Raw genomic sequence first — 13,032 nt, forward strand, 5'->3', positions numbered from 1 at the left:
GTGTCTATCATTTCTGATCGAGGTACACAGTTTACCTCACATTTTTAAGGGCAGTGCAGCGTGAGTTGGGCACGCGGGTTGAGATAAGTAAAATATTTCATCCTCAGATGGACGGACAGTCTGAACTTACTATTCAGATCTTGGAGGATATGCTCCGCGCATGTGTTATAGACTTTGGAGGATCGTGGGATCAGTTCTTGCCGCTAGCAGAGTTTGCCTACAACAACAGCTGTCAATCGAGCATCCAGATGGCTCTCTATGAGGCATTATATAGTAGACGGTGTCAATCACCGTTTGGATGGTTTGAGCCAGAGGAGGCTCAATTATAAGGTACGGATTTGGTACAGGATGCCTTGGATAAGGTTAAAATCATTCAGGATAGACTTTGCATAGCTCAGTCCAGGCAGAAGAGTTATGCCGACTTTAGGGTTCGTGATGTGGAATTCATGGTCGGAGAGAGAGTGTTGCTTCGGGAATCACCCATGAAGGGTGTAATGAGTTTTGGAAATAAGGGCAAGTTGAGCCCTAGGTACATCGGGCCATTTGAGATCCTTGAGCGAGTCTGAGAGGTGGCCTACAAACTTGCATTTCTACCAGGCTTTTCAGTGGTGCATCAAGTGTTTCTTGTGTCCATGCTTCGAAAGTATCACGGCGATCCATCCCACGTATTAGATTTCAGCACTGTCTAGTTGGACAAGGATTTGACCTATGAGGAGGAACTGGTAGCCATTCTATACCGGCAGGTTCGTTAGTTGAGGTCGAAGAGTTATCTTTCAATTCAAGTGCAGTAGAGAGGTCAGCCTGTTGAGGCAACTACCTAGGAATCTGAGTCCAATATGCGAAGCAGATATCCCCACCTCTTCACAAACTCAGGTACTTTTTATGTCCGTTCGAGGATGAACGGTCATTTTAGAGGTGGAGATGTGATGACCCGATAGGTCATCTTATGATTTAAAATCAAATTCTATCTTCCAAGGCCTTTAAAACCTCATTTTATCCCTCCTCGATTTGTTTGCACAGTCCGGCATGTTTCCAAAAAGCTTTTATGTTGAAAATTAATGAAAATAATAATTTTTGCCTTTAAAAGTTGATTTAATTGACTTCGGTCAACATTTTGGGTAAATGGACCCGGACTCATATTTTGACAGTCCTGGTGGGTCCATATTGAAATATAGGACCTGGGATTATGCCCGGAATCGGATTGGGAGGTCCCTAGCCTGAGTTATGAATTTTTGTTAAAAATTGTAAGTCTGAAAATATTAATGGTTTTTAAGAAATTGTTAAAGTTTGATATTGTTGGTATCAGGTCCGTATTTTAGTTCTGAAGCCTGGTATAGGTTCAATATAATATTTAGGTCATGTTTGTGAATTTTGGTGAGAAACGGAGTTGGTTTGACATTATTCGGACATCCGGTTGAGAAAATAAAATTTTCAAAGTGTTTTTGAGAAATTCATTTGATTTGGTGCTAAATTCGTAGTTCTAGGTGTTATTTTGGAGATTTTATTGCATGTACAAGTTCATATGATGTTTTAAGACTTGTGTGCATATTTGGTTTGGAACCCCGAGGGCTCGGGGTGAGTGTCAGATAGGCTAAGGAGTGAAAATAGGAATTTGAACACTACTGGTTTTCGTTGCAGGCCTCAGACTTCGAAAATGAGAGGTCAATCATCACATTTGTGAGCTTCTCATCGCAAATGCGAAAAGAAGTTGGGCCAGCTTAAGTTCGCAAATGTGACTATTTCTTCACATTTGCGATGGGGACATGGGGAAGCAACCTTCGCAATTGCGATCATCTGATCGTATTTGCGGACTTTTCTTCACATTTGCGAAGAAGATAGGACTGTGGGAATCTTCGCAAATGCGATGGATTTCTCGCATTTGCGGGCTTCGCATTTGCGAAGGCAAGGTCGCATTTGCGACATCCGCAGCTAGTAAAACTTGACTTAGACGGGATTTTTGCTCATTTTTCAAAACAATCAAAACAAGAAACCCTCTAGGCGATTTTCCAAAGACCACTTCTTTCCCAAATCAAAGGTAAGTGATTCTTAACTCATTTCTTTCAATCTTTCACTTCATTTTACAATATTTCAACCTGGAATCTAAGATTTTCATGGTGGAATTGGGGTAGAAACTAATGATTTAGAAATTTGGGGATTCAGACCTCAAATTGAGGTTGGATGCCAAAACCAATTGTATATCCGGGCTCGGGGGTGAATGGGTGAATGGATTTTGGTCTGAACCTCGGATTTTGACCAAGCAGCCCCAGGGTCAGTTTTTGACTTTTGGGGGGAAATTTGAGAAAGCTGAATTCATGCATTGTAGTTGACTCCTTTAGCAATAATTGAAGTTATTGAGTTAATTTTGGCTAGACACAAGTGGTTTGGAGGTGGATACTAGAGGAAAAGCGGTAATTGAGCATTGAGTGGCCCGCGGAGCGAGGTAAGTATCGTGGTTAACCTTGGCTTGAGTGATTAGGTCTTATTTGCCTATTTGCTACGTGTTTGAATGTTGAGTACAACGTATAGGTGAGGTGACAAGTACCTATGCATTGTTGTTGAGTCAAAACATGCTAGTGAGTCTTATTCATAAAATTGTAGCTTTCCGTGATCCTATTATCCATGCTTAGACTAGTTTATTGTTATGTTGATTGTTCTTATCATATGTAGGGATTTTTAGTATTTATTGAGTATTGACTCCAAGTCGAGGTTGATATTGTGGAAGTAATTGTTGAAATAAGACGTGTTGTTATCATTTCTATCTGCCTATTATTATTGTTCCTTGTTTTGGTGAGGGAGAGTAAAAGAACGAATGGTGATGTCGTGCCATTATTATTTAATTTATATGGTGAGGATGATAGTAAAAGCATGAAGGGTGATGCTGTTTATCGTGAAAATGGTAACAATAATTAAATTTGTAAATGGGATTCTAAAAATACGTGATCTATTCTCGAGCTATTACCGAAGGGACTGCTACCCGAATATAGGTCTGGTCGATAAGGGACCTCGGGGTCTACGTCAAGGTCGAGCTATCGGGGATAGTCGGGGGTGGGATAATAGTTGAAGATATAATTAAACAAGGCTCTTTATGGCCAGTGCTAAGGTATTTGATGAACAACAAGTAAGAAGGCGATGGATATCGAGGTGACCTCGGGTCAGTGAGATCAAACAAGCTTAGAAAGAAAAGAGAGAAAGAGAGAGAGATATTATTGCACTTGTGGAGAAAATGGAGCAACATCATTCCGTTACAAGATAGTGTGAGTCACCTTTATATAGGAGGGGAACTCGGCTACAAGTACGTGGAAATTAAATACAAAGTATGGAGATGGGATGGCTTGACGTGATGCCTCAGCATAGGCTCTGTATAGGCCGACCCTGTCAGGCCTAGCCTTGTGCCTTGGGAGCTCCCCCCTTCGTCCTGGCTTCGATCTCCATTTTCTCTATGTCGGGCCTCGATGAACCCCAAGGTCGGGAACTCGGTCGTGGCCTCCTGTCCTGGGGGTTTCGAGGCGTTCTTGTGAAGTGACTTTGATAGCAAGAAATCAAGTCCTCTGATTTTGCCGCATACAGATAGTCTCTGCGTTTCCCATAACGAAGTGATGGGAAATGATTCTGACTCCTCGAGCTCCTTATGGTGACGTCATTCCGATGATGCGACTCATGGCGCGAGCTTTGTGGCAACTTGCTCATCCACGAGCTCATACATTTTTGACTTCATTCAATGCACTCCTCATTCCTGCTCTCCAAGGTGAAGGTACCGTCGTCGGTTCATTTTTCCCACTGTGTTCGTCGGTCAATATTTCGAAGCCTCGACGACCATGTCATAACCCCTATAAATGGAGGTGTTTTGGTGTTGTCTTTCCTATCCCAGTGCCTTTTTCGGCTTGCTTGCCTATTCCCTCTTACCATCTTCTTCTGTCTTTGAACATTATGCATGGGGCTCATGGCCTTAAGGCTATTTAGCGGGGCTTCCTTAGACTGTGTTGTGGCCTCTTACTGGGACTTCCCTTTGTCGAGTGTAATCGTGTTATCCCACTATTGCTATGGTCGTCGATATGCTGTGATGGATGGGGAGTCAGCTTCCCCCTCATGTAGATAGTTGTTCGGATTATGCACCGCTACTCACTCTCTTACCTAGGCCATATGTGGCACGTCATCCCTAAGGTTTTTTCTTTCCCAAAGGATAAAGTGACACTACCGGCCATTGAGGCTGGGGCCCGACAAATCTTCAACCTTTGTCTTCGGCGGGCCATGTCTCTTTTCTCTGCCTCCTCTGCATCCCCTCCTTTTCCTCTTCTTCATCTTCTCCGGTGGGAATCCCTTGGGGGATTGAGCTGGGAACCCAGAGGAGGTGGAGGTCTAAGGAATCACCCTCAAGGATGCGTGCTCAAAGGGGGCGACGCTCGAGGATGCTGATATCGGAGATGGATCTTCAAGGGTGGACCGGGCCTTCGGGTTTCATCACATGTACATCCTTCCGTTCCTCCTGTAGATCTATGTAGGCTTTTGTAATTGTATGTAAGGACCCCTCGAGGGCTGTTTATACATAAATTTTTATGAATATAAATTCATTTTATTGACTTATGTTTTCCTTATTTCTATATGCTCTCATGCTCTTTGAGGCCCTTTAAATGCCTTCTTTCATTTGTTGACTGATGATATCCGACTTGGGCACGAGCGTTCTTTCCGATCCTCTACTGATCGACATGGCTCTCTTTTGAATCCATCGTCGTACCTCGAACCAATACTGGATTGATCTGATAGGCTCGGGCTATCGGGGCCCTCCGAGTTGTATATGGATAATACACCGAATTCCGGAGCCTTCGGGGATGTTATCCTGAATGAAGGTCAGCTTCTTAAAACGTATAGGATGAACTTCTGCCAAGGAGTTTCCTGTACTCGAGCGCTGCCTCAAACCTTCATGGAGTTTTCGTTATTGGAGCTTCTTGTGTTTATTCCTCTTTTTAGAAAAGGAATTATGAGACCAGGTACTGCCTCGCGTCAAGTAATGGCGTTGAAAGCTTCCCAAGGTCCGACTTCTCTTTGGCGGGGATCCTCGGGGTAGAGCGTTGTCTAGAGATTGGAGATAATACGGACAATTCCTTGAGTCTTGGCTTCTCAACAAAGTATGCTTTCGGGATCGGGTATCACCCCATCGATCTGCATCGAGGCTGTAGGTTTCTCGGGGCTTACTCTGGGCAGGTGAGTCATCACTACTTCTCGCATATATGTGGGGCAGCTTCGGCTTCTTTGCCAAACCTCGCTATTTTAGATAGCTGCTCTTCCGCTTTGGCATAGGGTTCTTTATTTCTTCATGCGCTAAAAGAGTTGGTGCATGCCCTTGCTTTGATCTATTAGTTTTACCATAGTCATGGCGACCACCTCGGGGCCGGCCCGGCAGGGAGTAGGGAGTGCTGCTCCTGGCGCTCAGGAGCCACGGGAGTTCGCTTTGAAGATGGTGTCTTTGATAAGAGGGGAACATTTGGAGATGGTGAGAAAATACTGTGGATGGAGCGAGGGGATAGCGCTGCAGGTGCTTCCCCCATATGAGAGTATTACGGACTCTACCGATGGTTTCTTGAGCGTATATCTATATACTTTCGTGTTTGGTCCCCTTGATAGGGTTGTGCATGATTTTTGCTTAAAGTATCGAGTTACATTGGCACAGATACATCCGTCATTTTGGCGGGTGGTGTTGATGATGAGGTTCTTTGCGAAGAAGGCTGGGCTTGAATTCACGCTTAACCATCTCGTCAGGTTATACCGGCCCTTTCATCAATAGGGTCTACTAACCTTGAGGTGTCGTTCGTCCATGCCTTTTATAGTTGACGATGAAGAGGACGGGGTTCGAGAGTAGGCCAGTTGGTTTATTCGGGTCCGGACGGTTGATATTATCCCCGTAGAGCTTTTACCATTTCCCGAAGGGTGGAATTATGCGCATGAGTAGAGCATCTGGTGCTTTTTCAAATTTTTCCTAAAGCAAAAATCAGTTGAGTAATAATGTTGCCTCCCTTGTTGCAGCAACTTCTTGGACGCTGGGCGAAGTCCTTGACTACCCAGCTGGGTCCGGAGGCTGGTGACCCATTCGTCCTGTGATGAGCATCGGTGGCGAGCTGTGTTCTGTGCCAGATGGGGAGCGAAATACCAAGGTATGTGTGCATGCTGCCTTTGCCTTGGCCTTCGTATATTAGAGGCAATGTTTTCCCCTTTTATTTGTATTTGATTTGCCTCTTGTAGATATCGGGCGGTTCCTTGAGATGATACAGTGCTCTCCCAAAGAAGGGAAGGAGTCGTCGGCCTCCGAGCTGAGGGACGATGGTAATAATAGGGATTGGCACCTACAGTGTGATGGAGCTTTTAGTGTAGTTGATCGAGCCCGTGTTTCGAGGAGAGGGCATCGTCCAAGTCTGCTACTCCCGGAGTACCTGTTTCCGGTCGGCGGTTCCTTTGAGTGAATATGTTGTGCCCGAGGTCGGTTCTCTTGGGGCCGAAGAGGAAGGATCAATAGGAGTATGTTCCGAATTCGAAGAAGTCTGTCGGCTTCACTTTGTGGTGAGTTTAGGCGTAGTTCCCTTATATCTGTATCCTCCTCCCTCTATTGAACTTTCCTTGTGCAGGCCTGTGATAGGCTTATGTCTGAGCTGCTCTGTTAAGGGGCCAGGCTTCGGAAAATTCTGGACGAGGTCGAGTCCCTTAGGCTTCTTAGAGAGGAGAAGGAGGCTGAGTTGCAGCATTGGTGATATGAGGCATACTGGAGCTCAAATTACAAGAGCTATTTGACAGAGCAAGTAACTTTCTGTGACTCGTGCTTTGCTCCCTTTAGACCTTAAGGTTAACCCACTTTTGTTATATTAGCTGCAAAAAAGGACGGAGGCCTTGAAGTACCTCAAGGGTGATGCCGACCGCGTCAGAACTACCTGTGGTGAGCTGAGGGCTCATGTGCAATCCCAAGCTATAGAGGAGCCAGGCGCCTCGGCCAAGGTCCCAGCTTTCGAAGCCCAACCCCGCTTAGCTAGTGATAATGCCAAAGTTCAAGCAGATATGATCGGGAAACTTGAATCTGATTTCTCGAAGATCAGGGCTGAGATAATTGATGTCCGGGATGAAGCGGCACTAAGCCAAACCAAGGTTGATCGGGAGATGGCGATTCGTATGAAAGATGTTGCGGACGCCTAAGCCGAGCTGAAGCGAGCCCTCGACCGGAAGAAGAAGATCGAAGAATATGTTTGTTGTAGATCCCGAAGAGAAGTATTCGAGGAGATTGGTGCAAGGGACTTCGTTCTTTCAGAGGAATTGTCTCGACCAAAGGCGAACAAGTGTGACGCACGATCACTTCTTGCTGACAAGGCAGAGAGCGAACCTGGCAAGCTGTAGCCCTTTGGAGCGGAGCGTAGATTTTGCCATTTTGTCGTTTTGTTTCTGATATATGTAGAGCATGTCTGTATATGGAGAGTGGGCCTTTTGTATGTAATATAAGTGGAAACTTGAAGCTTTATTTTTTCTGTGTCTATTTTCTATTATTGCTCTTGACCATGTAGGCTGGTTTTGGTGTTTTGGCGGGATCCTCATAGGTCCAGAACTAATCGGACAGGCCCAGGGTCTCTTTAGTGTGATCCTTGTCGTGAGCGAGTGTTGGGGCCTCCGTGCTTTGCCCGACTGTTTTTGGCTTAGTCTCCGAGTCAGGCTTCGACTCGAGCCTTCCTACCCTTAAATCATTTATGCCCGTGCGAGCGGGTAGTAATCCTTCCCGCTTCTTGCCCTTGGGCATTTGCCGTTTAGACTAATTTGGGTCCAGTCTCCGAGTCGCATTGTGATTCGAGCTTTAATTGACCCTCAAGTTCTTTTCTGCCTGCATGGGTGGACGACAATGGCCTTTTGTGCCTCTGGTCGAATAGACCTTACCGGTGGGTGGCCCGGAGGCTCACTCAGCTGGCGATAGTGGCATTTTTGCTGTGCCCTTTGGCATATTGTAGTTTAGCCATTTCGGGTCTAGTCTCCAAGTCGCGTTGCGATTTGAGCTTCAATTGACCCTCAAGTTCTTTCCTGCTTGCATGGGTGGATGGCGATGGCCTTTTGTGCTTTGGGTCAAAGTGACCTTATAGGTGTGTGGCCCGGAGGCTCACTCGGCTGGCGATAGTGGCATTTATGTCGTGCCCTTAGGCATATTGTAGTTAACTATTTCAGGTCCAGTCTCCGAGTCGCGTTGCGATTCGAGCTTTAATTAATCCATAAGTTGTCAATTTTTTAGTTTGCGACAATGGCTCTTACGTTGTTTTGGCAGTTGAGGCCTTTTAGTATGTGGCCCGGAGGCTTGCATAGTTAAATATTTTGAATCCGACCTTCGAATCGGGTTACAATTCGAGCTCATTTTAATCCTCAAGTTGTCAAATTTTTGCTGGCGACAATGGCTCTTATGCTGTTTGGTCGTAGAGACCTTTTAATATGTGGCCCGAAGTCTTACTTAGCTTTCGACAATGGCTCTTACGTTGTTTTTGCCCGTGGGCATTTTTTAGGCTTTGTTTTCCGCTCGTTAGTGTCTTTTCAAAGATTTTTGCCTGACCCATCGTCAGTTCTGAAAGAACCTCGATTTCAAGTCATTGTCGGCAATGTTTCGAGCACCTCAGAAGGTTTATAGCTCGTGAGTAGGTCGAAGCCTTGTGATTTGGAGCTAACATGGTCGAAGCTCATTTTTTGCCTATTACGGGAAGCCTATTTTAACTGGTTCTTTCCGAAGTATATTCAAAGTAGTGGACTGTGATTTTTGTTTAGCGATGGTCGGGCATCCCCAAGTCACGTTATTTTGATTGTATCATCCATTTTGGCCATAGTCATATGTGTTTGGCCATAGCCATTTTTGATCCCGAGTGACAGTTTAGGCGTCTACACTGAGGGTATGCCCTTTCGGGATTCTTACAAATGTGACGTATAGCCTAGTCTTACAGTTTTTTCATGCTTGTTGAGGTCTTATAGTTTTTCATGCCTATTGAGGTCTTACAGTTTTTGTAGAATAGATCTGGTTAAGCCGAGTCTGCCCGCTAGGGGTCTTACAATTTTGGGTTTTCCAGCGCACGGCGATTGGCGATGATCGACAGTCTTCGAGTCATCGAATTTGTTTAAGCGTGAAGATCGCTTTTCGTGAGCTCGGAGTTGCCTTGTAGGGGCTTTATGAGCCCGGAGTTCTGACCCTGGGGTTGTGCAAGTGTTGAATAGCTGACGCTAAGTCTTCGAGTATCTCAGGATGTGTTTGGCCCCTATCGGTGATATACTTGAGATTTCCTTGCTTGGAGAATAAGATGTGGAAAAGATATCCTTCTATTGCTTGGTAGAGACATACATTGTTTCATCGTCGTGAGCCCGTCCCGTGCGGGCGCGGCTTCTCGGACCATTTGATCCAGTACATAATTCCCGATTGGGGTTTAGCCTGTCGTTTCTTGGTCCTCCCGAGGGGATAGTGCCTTCAGAAGCAGATCCTCGCTCGTCATTGGACTATAAAAGAAGTTCTGTGACCATATTGGATCCTCCTCTGGGGTTATGCGGCTCCGCTAATAGTCTTGCTGAAAAGGCCCTTTTTGGTACGGAATCCCATCTAAGGGGAAGGAGCGTGGCGGCCCCCTGGTAGAGTTCAAACCTCTGAATACCCTGGTCAGCTTCCTGCATATAGGTTAGTGAAAAAATAATAATGGAATAAAGCATTTCTTCCTCACCGCGGGATGCGTAGGCAACGTTTTGAGGTTTTGTACGTTTTCTACCCTTCCGAGGTGTGAGCCCTGATATAGCCATCTGTTGTGTCTTATTAGGTTTGGCTGAGGTTGCGATTTGCTTACCCTTTGATCCTTCCGAGGGTGGGGTCATTGGTGTCAGCGATGCTTCATATAGCAAAGAACTTCCTCTCATTGTGTATTGCTTTCTGTCGACCTATTTTAGTTCTACCCTTTGCGAGAGGTTTCATGATTTTGGCAACAAGGGGCCGACGCTATCCCTGGGTGGTGTGTCGGCGGTCGTCTAAATAAGACGTCCATGCTTTGCGCCTCCTCCGATGATACAAAGCTTGACTTCCTAGACCGAGCTCATACGAGTCGTATTAAGAGGATGGTCTTGTGGTGATTCGCCATTAGGAATTCGCCAGGGATCCGAGATGCGGGAATGATTTAGTCCGTTAGCCCGGACCGCCTTATTGACATTGGTTCGACATCGTTGTTGTACATGATTGAACCACCTGAATTCACGAACACATGTTTTATTCGAAATAGATCAAATGAGGGAGAGGGTTACCAATGCATCAGTATGATGTCGAGGCGAGGCATCGATGCCCTTTTCCCTGGATGTAAGGGTGTCCTCCGGAGTACTTCCCTGGACCCATCTTTTCCTAACGGCGAACATTTTCACTTTCCATTTTATGAGTCTGTGGAGGGTGTTTCCACTCCTCCACTGTCATGGTAATAATTCGCGGCTTGCTCACTTCATCCTTCCCGATTGACTTCCTTCCTTGGGACTGGACTCGAACCCAACCGCTCAATAGTACTCGGCAACAATTTTCATTGAGTAGCACAGTTGTCGTCTTTCCGAGATGGGGGTCATTTTTGACCCCGTGGCCACGCACGCCCTGCGGTTCCTGCATCGGGTTGTGGTTCTTTTGAAAGGGTCTTGGTCGAACAGGCCTGAGTCGCTCAGCGTCCCTGATTTCGCTTATGGTGATTATGATGTTTGGTATAGCAATGTTGAAATCATACTCTACTGGGTGGGGCTCCTCTGTCGGCTCTGCCTAGTCAGATTCGGTTCCAGTAAAGGTTACTCGAGGATGTGGCCCTCGAAATATTTCCCTACCGTTGCGAGATAGGTTGTATCTTGCGGTGTTCCTCCCGTTCACGGCACATGGATGGTACCTCCATCTAATTGTCATCAGTTGCTTTGCTGGGAGCCTGTTTGGGTACATCGGAACCGTAGAGGTTCCCGTACGATTGTCCGTGGCCCTGATTCGTGGCCGGTGATGGGTACCGGAATATGGCTAGGTCTTGGTTGGGTATCTGACCAAGCATCGTTTGAAAAGACCTGGAGTCGTCGGGCATGCCTTATTTAAACCACGGGCGAAGACCTGTGTTACCCAGTCATCCAAAACCGGGGACGATCTCACTCGTCCTATCGGTGAATGAGGCGTGACTTCCTATGGTGTTCCATTCTCTCTTAGTTCGGCCTCCGATAGGTCAGGATCTTCCATTACTGCTTTGATGTCATCAGTGTGTGCTTCTGCCGAGGAATACGCTGGGTTAAGAGAGTATGTGAGATCGGGTGCTAGGATACGGCGCCACATCATGGTTTCTTTCGAGAGTGTTTCTCTGAACCTTTTCAACGAGATGGGCTCGGACTTATCATCTTGAAGGTCGTTGCCTTTCTCCGCGCATGTGTAAGTTGTGATGCGCTCGTCGGGGTCCGAGGTCCTGTCACGCCTAGGGAGTTTCGGCGTTCCAAATTTCCGTAAAGCTGGTTTCGAGACCGCTTCAGCTTCTTTCTCGGTCTCAATCTGAATGTTATTTTCTTCATAAGCAGGCTGGACTATCACCTCTCTCAGTTTCGTTGACTCATCTAGCTCAATGGGCACTAGTATGGGTGTCTCCGCTTGTCTATTTTATCGAGCCCTCTCTTGTTCTACATCCAAATCTCTTTCATTACGTAGACTCACCGTCATCAGCTACTTCGGGCCTTGATCTTTTGGATTTATCTAGGTGTCTGCAGGTAGTGTCCCATGAGGACGATTGTTCAGAGACATCAAAATTTGGCCCATCTGCATTTCAATATTCTTGATCGCTGAATCATGTGCATCTACTCTCTCACTAATTTTTGCATTAGACCCAATAACCTGCTGCATCATTACTTCAAGTCTAGCAAACCCATCTTCCTGCCTTCCACCATACTGCCGCTGATGAGGAGGGTGATATCCCTACTGCTGATTCTAATTATTATATCCATGTGGCTTTGGGTAAGGTGCCATATTGTTAGGGGGTCTCATACCTCCCATGTTCCCATTGTTGAACTGTGGCTGGGCTGGCCTGTACTGCTGATTCTGCTGGCCCCAATTCTGACCACCCAGTCTCTGGCCTCCATAATTCGACACATAGTTCATGTCTTCAGGGTAGTGATGATGATCATGTTCTGCATTCCACTGGTTACCAATTGGCTAACTAATGCACGATGTGTACAAGCCCCCATTGGTAGTATCTACAATGTGTACCTGTTGTTTCTGCCCTGACTCTTCCACCTTTTTGGTGAGTATGCTCATCTTTGTCAATAAGGTGGCCATATGTTCAGCCATAGAGTTGGATGGATCTAAGGGCACTGAGTGCACCACTGGAGTGATAGGTGCATTCCTGGTTATTCATCCTGAATTCTGTGCCATCTTGTCAAGTAGACCCCGGCCTTCTCTCCATGTTTTGCTCAAAAATGCTCCGCCAGCTGAAGTATCAACAATGTTATTCACGCTATCTGACAATCCCATGTAAAACTGCTGCCCCAACATCAGATCTGGAATACCATGGTGCAGACATATAACCAGCATCCCCTTGAATCGTTCCCATGTTTCATGCGGTGTCTCCATTGGTCTCTGTTTAAAACTCAAAATTTCATCAATTTGTTGAGCGGTTTTGTTGGGAGTGTGGAACTTGTTCACGAATTGCTTGACTAACTCCTCCCAAGTTGTTATGGAATTTATGGGGAGTGAGTTTAGCCAGGTCTGGGCAGCTCCTGTCACTAAGAATGGAAACAGTAACAGCTTGATTGCTTCCGGAGTTACGTTGGGTTGCCTTTGGGTTTTGCAGATTGACAGAAAATTCTTCAAGTGTTGTTGAGGATCTTCGACTTGTGACCCCGAAAATAGTCCCTTGTTCTGCAACAAGTGCAGTATGTTATTCGTGATTTGGAATGATTCAGCCTGTATCTGTTGGACTAAAATCGAGGTGGCCAGATTTTCAGTTGTGGGTTGTGTCCAGTCATAGAGAGCTGCCTCTGGCACAAGAGGTGCCACTGGCGCTATTGGTACAGCTG

At 46.1% G+C, this 13,032-nt stretch overlaps 1 non-coding gene across 1 annotated transcript; it reads left to right on the forward strand.

Annotated features, from left to right (window-relative positions):
- Positions 1-12,518: 12,518 nt before the first annotated feature.
- Positions 12,519-12,625, forward strand: LOC142182374 (small nucleolar RNA R71). Its single transcript, XR_012711210.1, has one exon. It is a non-coding gene; the product is annotated as a small nucleolar RNA R71 (small nucleolar RNA).
- Positions 12,626-13,032: the final 407 nt, after the last annotated feature.

Source organism: Nicotiana tabacum, chromosome 6 (assembly GCF_000715075.1).
Source record: "Nicotiana tabacum cultivar K326 chromosome 6, ASM71507v2, whole genome shotgun sequence".
Classification (NCBI taxonomy): domain Eukaryota; kingdom Viridiplantae; phylum Streptophyta; class Magnoliopsida; order Solanales; family Solanaceae; genus Nicotiana; species Nicotiana tabacum.